We start from the raw sequence: 16245 nt of genomic DNA, 5'->3' as shown, positions 1-16245 counted from the left end.
TAGGGTTGTGAGTTCAGATCAGTAAAGTGCATAGAATAGTGTGTGGCACAGAAAATGCTATGCATGTGTTGGCTAAGTTTATTATTTTGGTGGCATTTATCTACTTCATTCTCCCAAAGTAAGGTCCAATTCATATAAATTATTCTGTCTACCAGGAGAAAGTATAGGAGGTTCAGGTTGTAGATTTTCAAAATACATATGCTGAGAATCTATATTCATGGTAAATCTATTTTGCATTTATCAATAATATCTAAGTATATAACAAGTGTGTGTCCACACTTGTTCCAGGGCCTGGAAAGAGATAAAAGACTAAACATAACAAGCTTGAATTTATTGCACTGTATATAGCACATTAATTTATATATAAAAGGCTAATATGCTAAGTGTCCCTCCCTCCATCCGACCAGTCGCTATGACGTGCACTGACCAACAGGGGGCAGATGCTCAACGCAGGAGCTGCTGAGCTGCAGTGACTTGGCAGCAGCAGTTCTTGGGTGATACACCCTGAAACCAGAGAGGAGGGAGCCCAATTCCTCACGGGGCATTGCAATTCCACCTTTGGCCGTGGGTTATGTTGTTGTGGTTATGTTGGGGCACCGTCGGCCCTGAATCTGGTTTACTGCACACTTGCATTTGCGTTCCACACCCTGTACAATAGCAACTTTGCAGAGTGCCCTCTTGCACTCTGGGACCCCTCAGGGGATATGGGAGAGGCAGTTTCAGCCTGATCCCTGCAGGCCAGGCCAAGGAACCCCACCTGCTGGAGGGACCCCACTCACTCCACAGACACCTTTCAAGCCATGGCGCCACCCAGATGCGGCTGGCCAGGGATGGACCACTGGAGGTTGGCTCCAGGGCGTGTCCGGCCCGACTGGCCTAGTCCCGTCCCGCTGGCCACCTTCTAATTAATTTCCTTTCAATGTGCACAAATCCGTGCACTGGGTCACTAGTTTAAAATAATTATCTGTGCTATACAACAATAATCTGTATTCTTCGCCTATTGCATATGTTCACTCACATGAATCTGAATGGCTATCTTTTCCTGAATGCAGTAGAGTTTATAAGGCTCTTGCCCATAGATCATCTCATTTGACTTTGATGACATCGCTTTGAAATAGGCAAGTCATCTATCATTTATAGTGTCCCCATTTTAAGAATGAAGAAACTGAGGTTGAGAAAGTCCCAACAAGGTGCCCAGAATCACGAAGGTCCCTAAATGTAGAGCTCAGGTCTGCTGATCCCTAAGGCGGGGCTCAAGGTGATCACTATACAGTGCTGCCTCCCTGCTATCTGGGCAAAGTCCCTGCTGTGAGAAAGTCTAACACATTTAGGCCGGCTCTCTGGTCACCCTCCCCTCCCTAAGTGTGTCAGCTGCCTGGTAGGGTCAACTCTTGCAGGGACAGCCCTCTTGCAGTCACTTGCCCTGCAAGTCCTGTCTTTCGGGTTCTGAGGCTCAGAGGCACCAGTGTTGCAGAGTGATGCTGCTCGGCTACTCAGAGTGCCGACCTTCCCTTCCTTCCCTCTGGAAATGGTGCTGAGGAGGCGAGGGTAGTCGGAGAGCATGAGAGGAAGGAGGCTTGGTCACTCAGGAAGGCCACTCTGAACGGAGGTAGAAGACCAGAGCAGAGTAAAAGACCCTGGAAAACCAGTGAAACAGGTGACCGCGTCTTGTGACATGAAACAAAATAAATTCTTCTTGTCCCTGGAGTTGATGTAGCACAAATTAAGTAGACATAATTTCTGTCAGTAGGTTTATCATCCAATAAACATAGCGCTGAGGTAAACATATAAATGTACATGGAGGTTTCTAGTGAAAATGGCAAATGGATCACATGTTTCAGCTCCCCATCCCCTAACTCCTCTAACATGAGAATGAATGAATATTTTAAAAGTCAGTAAATCATAAAGGCAAATAAAAGGGAGAGGAGAAATCAAAAGACAATAACTGCAATAGATGATTGGAAGAGCCTACGTCAGATGGAGGCTTGGACTCATCCACTGCATGCCTATAGGAGGGGTTATGGATAAGAAGCAAGACAATTAACTGCTTGTCATCCTTCAAAATATTCTTAAAAATTGCCATCTTGTCTACCTACTTGAACCACAAGTGATGAGATGAGAGGTTCCTAACTCCCCCTTCTCCTGGGATTGCAGAGAAGGCTTTGTCAGGTGGTCATGCACGGGTTTGCCTCCACCCTCAGATGATTTTCAGTTCATAGGAAGGCTGTTTAATCACAAATAAAAATCAACCCCTCCCCCGTTTGGAGAAACCCCACATCATGACTAACAGTCACAAGATTGGACTTCCACGTCATGCTAGTTTTAGTAACTACTTTTAAAGATGTTACTTCAAGAAATATATAGGCTTAAGTTAATCCATACTAGAAAATTGCTTTAAATGGGTAACACATCCAGACATATTCTAGGCACCAAAGTGGACTTGTTCACATAATTATATGTAGGGCATCTACTCTATGATGAGGTCTTAACCTACCCCCTGCTAACTTCATTTTGCCTCAGTTTCCTAGAATGTGAAACAAACACACATTGTAACCTTTCATGGAAATGATTGTAACTTATTCTAATTCTTTCTTTCTATGTTGAAGGAACATTCTATGGGAAAGAATCAACTGGTTTCATGATATATAGCTTTTATCAAGCCCGACTTTCAAAGAAGCCACAGTAGTGGATAAGCCATTATTCTGTCTATGAGTAATGTTAGACCCTTTTATAAGTAACAGCAAAAATACTATAATTATGGACATAATTACAATTATAAAATTGTTTAATCAATTTATCAGGTTGATTAAGGAGAAATAAATACATATTAAAAATGAAGCAGAGAAAAGAATGTAATAAAATATATATGCATAAACATAGTCATAGCAACATATATATCTGTGTGAACATAAATATAGTCATATATTAATATGTAAACATTATATATACATACATATACTTGCTCAATGTTAGCTTTATGGTGAGCTACAAAATAAAATGTCATTTGTGACTACCATTTAAGTATAAATGAAATATGGTGATTCCTTCATTTTCCCAAAATATGTTACTAAAAAACAGCATTCTTATTCACAACTTTTGTTACCTTTCAGCTGCAAACACTTCAAATTGTCATATCATACAACTGAGGAATAATTCTTTTGTAAATTTCTTTGCCTGCCTTTTAACCAATTTTCAGGTCATTTTTCTAAGCATTCAAACTAACATTGATAGATATAATTTCAGGCAAATATTCCTCCCCTAAATATTTTTTTATTAAATTGAAGTACTTTTCTTAATGTTCCATGATAAGAGATCCATGATGACAGCAATATAAAGTCAACATCTTTTTAAAAGTATTTGAAAAATGATGTTGCCATATATTTGATCATATATACATATATATGAAGATAATTTGCAAAAATAATAATTAGTAAATGAAGATTTAGTGATAGCAAAGAATTCCATGCTAAATGATTACTTTTTAAGAATATATTTTCAAGAAAAATGCTGCCTTAAGAAATAATCTTACATTATAATCACATGAAATATGATCTAATTTGTTTTATCATCAATATGGTAAAAATTTATAAGCCCACATGAATTTTTATTATATTTCTGTATATATTTAAATGTTCTATTTCCAAAATGACCTGAAAATCCTGAGTATCTCCTAAATATGCATTAGTGACATAACCACTAAGTAGGTTCCTGTCCTGGGGAATTTTTAGCTACAACTCTCATTACTGCCATAGATTGAGTGAAACACAGAAAAATCCCCGCACACTTCGTATAAAATATGTGCTTTTCTTAAAACTACTCAACCTATTTTATATAAATTATAAGCAACTTATTTTTATAGTCAAAAAAATAAGAGAGAGAAGGTGTTTTAAAAGAACATGTGATCAGAGTGAAGATACCACAATAAGAACTCATTTCCTTGCATTTATCCACCTGTAAAATGTGGTAAATAATAGTCATCTTTTTTATATTAAGCATTCAAATCCCTTCCCTGTGTGTGGGTCTCCTCTAATGCATATCCTAAAAAAATTAGAAAGGCATTACCCCTTAAGGACAATAGCAAGATAAGGGTGCAGCAGAAACTTTGAAGTTAGCAAGGACAAAGTGTGGTAACAGCCTTATCAGAGTGGAGGAAAGTTCCTGCATAGGCACACAGAGGAGTGAGGTACTGGAGGCCTGAAGCACTCTGAAATGAAGCTGAAATATAAGGATCGAGGGACCATCTCTACGTAGAGTACCTCCTCTCCCACCCAAAGTTTAAGAAAGGAAACCATCAACAAATTGAAAAGACAATCCACTGAATGGGAGAATATACTCACCAATGAAACATCTGATAAGGGGTTAATTTCCAAAATTTATAAATAATTTATACAACTCAACACCAAGGAAACAAACAATCCAATTTTAAAATGGGCAAAGGACATGATAGACACTTCTCCAAAGAGGACAAACAGATCAACAATAAACTTATAAAAAGATGTTCAATGTCACTAATCATCAGAGAAATGAAAGTTAAAACCACAATGAGATATCACCTCATGCCTGTCAGAATGGTTATCATCAATAAATCAACAAACAAGTCTTGGCAAGGATGTGGAAAAAAAGGGAACCCTCATGCACTGTTGGTGGGAATGCAGACTGGTGCAAGCCATTGTGGACAACAGTATGGAGTTTCCTCAAAAAATTAAAAATGGAACTGCCCAGTGATTCCACTTCTGGTGAACAATATGCACATTGATAGAGTTAAGAAATTAGCTGGTTTTGTCAGAGGCTGGGGACTCAGAAGGATGGGGAAATGATTGTGATCACCCCTGTGAAGCTCCAAGTTCCTGAGGAGGTTAGGTTATGTTCTTAGGGTAAAAAGGTAAGAATAGCTACAAAGCCTGCCCACCTCTTCTGCCTGTTGCTGACTCCTACAAGAAAAGTTTAAACCTCAAGAAAAGACATAGCCTCAAAATCAGTGCCCATAAAATCATTCAGAGACTTTTTCCTTATTACTTTTGTTCAGAGCATTCAGAGACTTTTCATTTTCAGAAATGCTGCACATAATGGGTGCTTTCTCAGAGCAAGAAAAGTTAAATTAAAAGTAAATGTCAGTTAATTTAACTAAACTTCAAAGAGTGGTCCAGCATTTTAGAATGAGCTTTGTACTCACCTTCTAGTAAATTCACTTTGCTTAATCCTAACTCATGTTTGCTTTTAAGAGATTTAGAATGTTTGTTTCTGATGTCGAGTAGGTTGCTATTGATATAATTCTTTAAATGTTTAATTTTATTTTGGCTAGTTTAAACATGGTCTTATCAACTAACCATCCCAGTTTTATAGTAACTAACAAAACATCCTGAAAGCTTATCTAACTATGCTATTTATATCTGAAAGATGTTTTAAACTTATATGTATGTAGTCCTCAGATATGTATTTATGTTTCATATATGTTATCCTTTTGATAGGTTTGAAATTTTAAAGTTTTTCATTAATATATTGAGGCATTACATTTTAACAATTGTTACTCCTATTTGTTCCTTTCAACATTCATTCCCATTTCAACTCATATTTGGGCTAAGATCCAAGAGTATCCAAATGTAGCACGTGGGTGTGGCTGTGTGAGAGTCACCCACCTTTTAGTGTAAGAGTTTCAATCTGCAAATACTATGTATTAGTATTAGCAGTCATTAAAATCAATCATTAAAGAGTCACAGATTTTTTAAATAAAAAAAGTATCTCTAATGCTTTTAATTCCATAGAACATCTGTTCTCTATAAGGTCAAAGAGTAGGGGTTTTTAAACTAATTTATTAAGTAAGCAATTTAAGAAACATTGAGAGTGAATAAACTTCAAACATTTTTCAATATGCAGTTGGACTTTGAGCAACACTGGTTTGAATTGTGTGGGTCCACTTATATGTGGATATTTTTCAATAAATATGTATGGTATTGTAAATATATTTTCTCTACCTTATGATTTTCTTAATAACATTGTCTTTTCTCTAGCTTACTTTATAGTAAGAACATCCTATATAATAAAAGCCTAATATGCAAATTGTCCCCTCAACTGGGAGTTTGACCAGAAGTTCGACCAGGGGGCAGGGCCAGCCAACCAACTGCCTGTGGCCCCTCCCCCAGACAGCCTTGGTGGTAGGCAGCCCAGGGAAGGGAGGCCCCAGCTGGCAGCCGGCAGCTGCTAGGGACCCTACCCATGCACGAATTTTGTGCACTGGGCCTAATATATATAAAATGCAAAATATGTGTCAATTGATTATTTATGTTATTGCAAGGCTCTCAGTCAAGTAGGCTATTAGTAGTTAACTTTTGAGAAGTCAAAATTTTATGTGAATTTTCAACTGCACAGGGGTCAGTTTTCCTAACCCCTGTGTTGTTCAAGGGTCAGCTATATGAGGGTCTGTTTCAATAGGCAGAGACTGCCCAGGGAGTGATAAAAATATGCCCCATCAGCCACTGCTTCAGTCTCTCAAAGCTTCTCCCCTGTGTGTCCCAAGTCTTAGTGTTTACTTTTCTTCAGGTCCACACCGGTCATGCAACATTATTCCTAACACACTCTCCATGTCTAAGTCACATTGGAAGTGAAAGACATTGCAAGTGATGATGAAAAGAAAGCATGCTTTAAAAAACAAAACAACAACAACAACAACAAAAAAAAAACACTTCCCTTGTTACCTAACAGGGGATAAGGAGCCTGAACTAAAGAATCATAATTATAATTTTCATTGTGATAATTCCTGAAATACTTTTTGAATGAGGTCTAAATTTAAGCTCTTAAAATATGAATGTAAAAGGAGTGAGTGCTCAAGAGTGGTAGGAAGACTGTTAGTTTTCGTGTTTCATTTAGATACCCAATGCTTATATACACTTAAAACCAAAGTGACTAGTGTAACAAGGAGATAAAAAAAGAGACTGCTCCTCTCACCAAAGGCTTACATGTCCCCCACAAGGTGATACACAATAGTCCCCGTGTCACCCCGGGCTCCATCCCCCTAAGAAGAGGTGGGTTCTGAGTTAATCAGGTGATTCAGGCAACAGCCACAGTTTCCAGTCCTTGACCTAAGGCTGAGTTCACTGCTTATCTGTGAAGCTGTCAACAGATTTCAAAAACTGTCACTCTTCACAGAGCAAGATGTGAGCCTTGGCGGGGAAAGGAAGCAGCAGCAGTGTTTCATATCTCTGAAGGAAATCCCACAGCTTACAAGCAAATCCAGTGGGCTGAATATATCATTCATTTTTATCCCAATAGGTCATGATGGAGCAGCAAAATCAGATGCTCTAAGAGAGCAATGTGGAAAAAATGAGCAGATGACTTCCTATAAAATGTGTTTGTCCCAACTTATGAGTAATAAATGCATGATTCTGATGGAGAAATATTTAATTATTCAAGCCACACATTTGGAGACGTAAAAATATTTTCCAATGGAGAGAAAAACAAAACGCATTTCTGAGGCATTTTTACTACTCAACTGTGTAAAATCCAATCTCTTGAAACCTGATCTTTGATTTATGAACTTAAGTTTCAAACAACAACTATAGGTACCTGCCTGGTGAATGGTGAGTTAACCTTGAGATCGCATTCAACTCTGTTAATATTTTCTAAGATTATCTGCCTTTAGTTTTCAGGGCATAATAGCCCATGATCGCTAAGCTCACAAATGACCTAGGATGTTCAAGTCTTTTCAGAAAGGGAATTCAACCACATTAGGATAAGACCAAACTGCTCATGGATTCTCCAGTTACTTGGAGCAAATCATCATCATTTCTGGTTGTAAAAGTTGTTTTGTGCTCTGAAGCTATATCTAGGATAAGACCTGGCAATTTCAAATAGAAGACATACATTTCTACAATGTGCGAGAGAGGCCTGCAGAGCGACTTGCGCATCGGATAAGGCTTTGTTACCCACTAGCTGAAATTTTAAGGAAGTGAAACCTTCAACCCTTGGGTTGAAGTGAAACCTTTTTAAGAATTATCTGCCCGTAGTTTTCAGGACATGATAGCCCATGATCTCTGAACTCACAAATTAGGTCCTAAGATGTTCAAGTCTTTTCAGCTGAAATTTTAAGGAGGGCATCACCCTTGGATTGAAGTGAGACCTGCAGAAACTCCTCTCTCCGCCCTGTCACATCAGTATCAATATTGCATACAAAGGGCCCAGAGCAGTCAACATTACAAAACAAAAACAGAGAGCAAATCCTTCAAACGTATATGAAAAGGTGATCTCACAGTAAGAAACCCCCTGAACCCTTCATCCAGACACCCCATCAGGCTCGGCCAGCCGTCCCAAGAATATCATTTAAAGCAAACAAATCCAGCTCCAATTCAGGATCACGCGTTGCACTGAGTTATCGCCTCTCTTTATTTTCCTTTACCCTAGAACAGCTCCACAGTCCTCCTGAGGCCTTCACGACCTTGACTTTTTTGAAGATTACAGACACGGTATTCTGTCGAATGTCTCTCAGCTAGGATTTGCTGAGGTGTCCTCACAATTAGATTCAGTCACCCTTTCCTAACAGTCATACCCGAATGTGCACAGGAATCTCATTAATATCTTGTTAACCTGCAGATTCTGGTTAATAGGACTATGGTGAGATCCTTGGTTCTGCACTTCTAACAAGCGTTAAGGCCTTGTGGTCCGACCACATATTGATCCGGAAGAGCCGGGAAGATATCCATCAGGAGGAGGAGGATATAATTAGGACTGTTTACCCACTTCCCCCTTCATCAGGACTAAGCCTCCCAACCTTCCTGACTGTTGAATGTAGTCAGATAGAAAATTACTGATTTCACCACCAGAAATCCCAGCCTTCCGGAACTATTGATTTCCTTATCCTTAAATGAACCCCTAAACCTGTCCTGACCAGCATCTCAATGAAGAGTCCTACTGTCCATCCAGTAGCTAAAATCCAAAACCAAGAAGTCATCCTTAATCCTTTCTTCTCATGCAGTTCCCAGGGTCTGGCACAGATCTGATTCCAAAACACCCCCAATCTATTCACCTCTACCTGTCTCTGCTGCCCTGCACATTCCCACTGCCTTTTGCTTACACATACTGACATTGTTTCCCAACTGGTCTCACTGCTTCCACTAAGCACAGCCACCAAGGAGAGCTTTTCAATATAACAGAAGTGAGGTTTCTCTCCTTAAAAACCTCTAATGGCTACTTATCATATTTGTGGCGGGGTGGGGGTGGGGGTGGAAGTAGGGGGTGGGGGTGGAGCTAAACTCCTTTCTTTATTTGCAAAGACTGTGTGACTTCTCTCACCCCACTCTTGCTTGCACACTATTTTTCCTCTGACCAGCCAAGCTTCATGCTCCTTCTTGGATGTGCTTTTGAATGGCTTGCTAGGTTGTATCATTCAGACCTCTGCTCAAAGCCATCTCTTCTAAGTACCTCATAATCGCCTTATCTCAATAGCTCCACCCCCAGTTTTTGTACTTCTCTACCCCCTACCTTTCTTTATTTTCATGATAAGCAGCATCACTCTGTGAAATTATGTTATTTATCTGCTTATGTGCTTTGTGTTTCTTTTTCCTTCTAGATATCAATTCATAAGAGGAAGGACATTGTATTTTTATTGATGCATAACATAAACACTCAATAAATATTAACTAAATAAAAGGACTTTCAAAATGAGTGCTATCCTAAATAAAAATAGTTATGTAAGCAAAGGACTGCCAGTGAGGAATTAGCAAACCTGCTACTTCCCACATAATTGCTCACCATCAGTATGTCCATTCCAAATCTGGACATGCCCCTCAACCTATATAGATTGGACACTGGAGTGGTGTGTAGCCCCTGGACCATCCCTCTTGCAATGTAAAGGAGCTTAATTAATGCCTTGCAGAATGATAGTCGTCCATTTTGATTTTATAATCCTCAGAGAAGACATCCCAACGTCCCCCATTCCAGCCAGGGGACTTATTCTCATGACTCCTGGTGTCAAGTGGCCCATTGAGCCTGCACCTTTCAACTCCCTTTGTCCCACATTCCATTGAAATAACTAAAGAATTTAAAAATTAGAAAATATCTGTTGCAACCTAGAAAAATAGGAAAAGGTAAAGTCAGTGAGAAACTTGAAAAATGTCAGAAGAATTTAAAGATAAGGAAGTTGGCCTGAAAGGAAATCTGATCCCTGCTGACCAGAGAACAGAGTAAAGGGCCCACCTTGGACATACATGAAGGGGTTTCCCCAACAAGTACTAGAAGAAAAGGCAAACCTTGAATCACCGCATACCAGATACCAGGCAGGCACTGACCCTGTGGGTGACAGCCAGTGGGAGCACTAAGGGGACAGTGACAGCCTGACAGCAGCTGGCTTCGGTTTTCCAGAGCAGAGAAACCCAGGGAGAAGCTCCCAGAAGGATAACCTCGGTGAGCTCCCTCTCTGGGAATTCCTTCCCTACCTCCCAGTGGCAGTTATCCACGAGGGAAAACACTTCCTCCCGTGATACTGTTAGAAGAAGCTGGGACAAAGGAAAGGTACCGTGAATCCTGGCACGGCTGGGCTTCCTGCACCTTCGGTAACTTTGACTCCTGGCTTTCTTCCTTCTGGTCGTCCTGGTGACAGAAATGGAGGCTCTGCTGTTCAGAGAATCCCACAGTCAGTATCTTACTCAATGGACAGGAAAGGGACCAGGACACGTAATTGTTGATTGCTCCTGGGCTATCTATTCTGAATGAAAACCCACCTGCTGTCCCCTCTCCTTCACTCACAGGTCCCAACTCCAGCTCACTCTCAGGTCTCCGCACCCCTCATCCACACACAGAATAGGGAGGTGGTCCATAGGGGACAGTGTGAAGTGACCTTCACCGTTGCTGAGGAGCCCTGATTTTCCACAGGTGCGAACCAATCTTATCAGAGGTCCTAAGGCAGCGGTTCTCACAGAGGAGCTGTTTTGACCCTTCTTCCCTCCCCCGCTGTCCCCCCCCCCAACCGGGTGGTTTGGCAAGGGCTAGAGACATTTTGAGTTGTCGCAACGGGGTGGTAGAGGGTGTGCTATTATCATCTAGCAAATAAAAGTCAAGGATGCTACTGATGATCCCCAAATCACTTGGCAGTCCCCCAGTCCCCAACAAAGAATTATCTGGCTCAAAATGCCAATAGTCCTGAGGTTTATAAATCCTGTTCAAAGGTTAATGGGTCCAAATGGGCAACGGTAGATGTGAGCTGGCTGTGAGCAGTGGGCATCGTGGGGAGAGTGGGAGCTGAGATACAGCAACGTGGGCCCAGTGATGACAGGTTTTCTAATTTTTGAAGAGAGGGAAAGAGTTTGGGGTTTTAATGGCTGATTTGTATTGTTGCAGACCAGCTTTACCATGGTTTTCACAAATGTTGGAAATCAATTTTATAATGTTGAAAACCAGTCCAAATCAAAATACAGAAACAAAACAAATAAAAAAAATAAAGGCACCCCATGAGCCAAAAAGTAATATGTCAGTGGTCTGGACCTCACTCATGGATGGCTGGTTTGTCATTGCAGATTCAGTACTTTATTTATTATACATGAGCTGACTATAATAACACAATTAAGTCTGAGCACCTAGGAGGACACACAGCAGTTTAAAAGTGGGCCTTAATCTGAGCAATAACCAGAGAAAATGTCTATCCCTAGAAAATGTTAATATAAACAAGAGCAAAATTTAAACGATATCACATACTTGACATAACTGCAGATGATGGCGAAGGGGTAAGCAGGGTCCAGTCTTAATATCTACATACTATTTAAAATAGATAATACAGAGATTATACAATAGAAGATTATGCAAATATATATATTAACAGGTAAATCTTCAAAGAAGAATTGCAAACAGTTGCAAAAGATGCTCAGTTGTAAAAAAATCAAATGTATACAAATTAAAATGAGATTTTTTAAATGAGATTAAAAGGAAAGTAGTGCCCACTGTTGCTAAGCAACTGAGAGAGAAAGACAGGTACACTAATGCACTCTTGGCAAATAGAAACTTTATTTGAAATCTATAATTTGTATCAAATTAAAAATGTGCTCATTCTTTCATGCACAAGTCAACATCTAGGAAGTTGTCTTAAGGAAACCATTGAGTAGAAGGATTTATGTATACATATAATTCTGTTTGTTTATTCTACTATAGTTTATAATAGCAAATAATTGGAAATACCCCAAATGTTCATTCACAAGGGTTTGATTAAATAAATTATATTAATAACCACACGCAGTACAAGGTTATACAGCAGCCAAAGAGAATGAGATACCCATATGTATGGAGAAAAAATAGCTAAGGTCCCTTTAAGCCCTAGCCTTCTATGATTCTATGAGCAGATCCAGGAATAACTTTAATCCCGGACTCCTCAGGATCTTTTCTTAGCATCTCTCATCCTTTGAGGAGGACTGCCCATACGTTTAGTTTACTCTAGGTAGACAGTAGTCTCTTGGGCTTCTGATATTCTCAGGAACCAAGAAATAAATTGCTGAACAATAAGGAAGGAGAAGGAGTCCTCAATATGAAACATTAATGGGAAAGAGAAGCAGAAAGAAGAGAGACATGGGAAGGGAAGTCAGTGGTTATGTTGCAGAATAGACCAATGGCTTTTACATTAGAGCTACCAAGGAGGTTTTGAACAAAATACTCAGCTTCATCCCAATTAAATCCAAATCTTCCAAGGTAGGATCGACACTAATATTTAAACAAGAATAAAAATACAGTGGGGCCTTGACTTACTAGTTTAATTCGTTCCGTGACGGAGCTCATAACTCAAATTACTCGTATGTCAAATCAAGAAGTGAACGAGTGAGACACGTGATGCTGGGCTGATGTTGTGGCTTTCACTGTGACGTTCACTGCACCAACTAGCTGTGGGGTATCTGAAGCTGGCTCGTAACCCGAATTTTAGCTTGCAACTCAAAGCAAAAAATCGGCCAAGAGATGGCTCATATCTCGAAAAACTCGTTAGTAGGGACACTCGTAAGTCAAGGCCCCACTGTAGTAAGACTGCCAGGTACTTCCCTTGCATAGCCAAGACAATGCTCACAAGACAAGATGACAGTGAGAGTATCATTTGAGACAGAGAGGAATTAATTCAGAAATATCCTTATGCAAATGAAGATATTTTAAAAATACCTACAAACATAAAAATGGCAACTCTTCTGGATTTATAAAGAAACTACAAATCACTGTTTTAATGAGTCCATGAGACAGCCAAGGTTGAGAATCACTAGAGCGTAATGCACTCGGTAGCATTTTAATATTTGACCCTTATTAGATTTCAAATTTAGGGATTTGGAAAATTGAGACAGGTATCTGTTTACTTAATCTGTCACCATAAATGAGGAAGGCTTTAACTTATACTCAACTATTCCGAATAAAGAAGGAATGAATTAATATTTTTGCATTTTTAAATATCTTGGTCTAAAAATTCATTAAAAGATTCCATTCAAATATTATTGAACAAAAAATACCTCAATCTACACGGTCCCCAGATGTCACCTAGAAGTCATTATTCTGGGATTCGTGAAGAGACCAACTTTGAGTGTGTTGCTACATCTGTATTTTCAGTAGATCTCTTCCTATGTCCCTCCCATTTATGCCTAAGCCATAGCTTAACAATTATTCTCTGAAAGTGACCAAATTAGCATACCATGGTGGCCTCTGAATTGGCAACTCTCCCAGTCTCCTTTGTTCTGGGAACTATCTCCCCCTTCCTTTTTATCTCATATTTTCATTTGGGCAAACATATTTGGATAATGTGATTCTACCTTTCGTCACAACTGAATGTTTCAGGGCCAGACATGAGACCCAAACTGGTCCAATGGGCTACTTCTCAGAGTATCTGTAATTCTGAGAATCTAAGCAAAGTCTACATATTCTCTCGAGGAGTCGAGGTGTAAGGAGGGAACATGCTATTGGCATTCATTTTCCAGCTTGGAGACTAAAGTGGAAGAATTTGGTTTTGAGAGAAAGGGAAGAAGAAAGTCCATGTTCAAAGGGAAGCAAGGAGATGAGAGAGGGAGCAATCAGACACATTTGCTTCCAGACCATTTCTCCATCCAGTTTCCTTGATTTACACTAGACACCCTTGAATCCCCACAGTAAGTTGTCCTTTTGCTTCTTGCTGTGAGCTAGAGTTAGTTGTATCTGGTATAATCAGTAGATCTAAAAGTACAATAATCACCATGTGTACATATTTAACATATACCTATAAACTTATATGTAAATATATAAATGTATATATAAATCTATATAAATGCATTCACACACATTTCCACAGGCTCCATGGTTAACATTTTAAAGCTGAAAGCAAAATATTTACTAATTCAGCCACCACATTCAAAATGCCTTTTGGAAATGGATATCAGCAAAAATCACAGTAGGGGAGGTGATAAAACACATTCTTCCAGCTCGGAAAGAATTGTCATAGTGATAGTCATCAGCTTGGTGTGTTCCCCCAAATGCTCTCTAAAATGATACCATAAGAATCATGTCAATGTTACCCTCAGAACCCATAAGGACCCAGTCGCTGTGCCAGTGGCACATTCGGTTCTGGTTTCCCACAGGATTCTGATACTTTATATCTATCTTATGAGTGGAACCCAGTTAAGTACTGCGTGTCATAGTTCCAGTTTTAAGAAATACGTTGCCCTAGCGATTACTCACTGATTTGTTACTATGTTTTACTGAGGTAGCACAAAATTCAACATCACTCCTATTCAGAAAATGCGCGAACAGTCTGTTTCACAATCAATTTTAAAGAATCACTTTAGTTTTAATAACCATTTTGAAATTCACTATAGAGGTTTTCTTGGAATTTACTTAACAATCAATGACAAAATCATATCAGAATAGCCATAAAATTTTACCTTAGTGTTGTTTTATACAAGAGATATAGGAAGGGACAAGGGAAGGAAGAGGGGGTTCTTTGAGTATTTAAAAACAATAAATTGCAAAGAGATAAGAAATAGAGCTTTGGTTGCCAACACAGATCAATTTCATTGGAAGAATAGAGAAGAGAGACATAAGCGTATAAAGCTGAGTTAAACAAGAGTGAGTTAACTTTGAATATAAGATAATAATCATTTATGGCTACTAACATTCATTTTTGAGCATTTACTAAATGCTATACTGTGAACTATAGAAGGACAGAGTCTTTTATCCCTAGAACCAAGCACATTGCCTGGTACAAAGCAGGTACTCAATATAAAGAGTTTGAATGAAGGACTAAAAGTCTTACACGATTTAGCTAGTTTAGACAGGTGTCATCTCCCTTACGGCTTCTCAAGGGTTAGCTGGCTTGCCCAAATGTCACAGGCAGATCTGAATCCCGAATTGTGTGACTCAAAGACCAGTTGCCTTCATAGGCTGTGCTCACTGAGCTAAGGAGTTCATTTCTGAGCTGCGGGAAATGGGGAAACAGTGGCAAATTTTGAGCAGGGGGGTCAAGCAAAGTAGTCATTTTGGAGAAATAGGGTTTTTAGGGTGTTAGGTTGGGAGTGATGGCAGGATGCCCGAATGCAAAATCGTGTAATTCGTGGGGTATAAGCAGAGAAAAAGCATATGACTCATTGGCCAGAGGAAAACCACTGGGCCTTTCAACATCTGGCTGAAGATTTCTGAGAGAGAACCTACTCATGACTTTAGTTTTCCGCCAGGTTGTAAATTGTTATAGCAAATAGGCCGGGAGGAGAGTTCTCCACGTGTACATTGAGTTCTGTAGTAGCTTGGCTTTCTGAGATCGTCCTTGTCTGACACATTCTTGTTATTTTATATCTTCACCAGGGTCAATAAGTGCAAGTGAGAGCTAGACTGAGAGAAAAATAAAAGGAAGAAGGGAAGGGAGAGGAGAGGGAGACAGAATGGCCTGATATATCCAACGTCCTTAAAAAACCAAATAGTCCATTCTTAATTACATTTGTGAGCAACCTTGTTTTTTATTATATCATGAAGGAAATAAGGAAATAAAGTTGCAATTTAAATCTATCTTTGAGGAGGTAAAGGGGGGAAATTAAGACAAATGGCACACAAATGAAAGCTAATACCCATGTGAAATGCAGTCACCCTGAAGAACTCCAGCCAAGAGCACATAATATACTTCTTGAGTCTACAAACCACAGCCACATTCTTTTCTCTAATTACTGAAATAAAAGGTAAGTTGTCTCCATATTGCTTTCTAATTTTCTCCCCAACCCCTTCAGATTTTTTAAAATATATTTTTATTGATTTCAGAGAGGAAGGGAGAAGAGAGAGATAGAAACA

This window comes from Myotis lucifugus, unplaced genomic scaffold (genome assembly GCF_000147115.1).
Source record: "Myotis lucifugus unplaced genomic scaffold, Myoluc2.0 scaffold_36, whole genome shotgun sequence".
Taxonomy (NCBI): Eukaryota; Metazoa; Chordata; class Mammalia; order Chiroptera; family Vespertilionidae; genus Myotis; species Myotis lucifugus.
The sequence above is the reverse complement of the archived record's forward strand: the minus strand, read 5'-3'. Positions refer to the sequence as shown.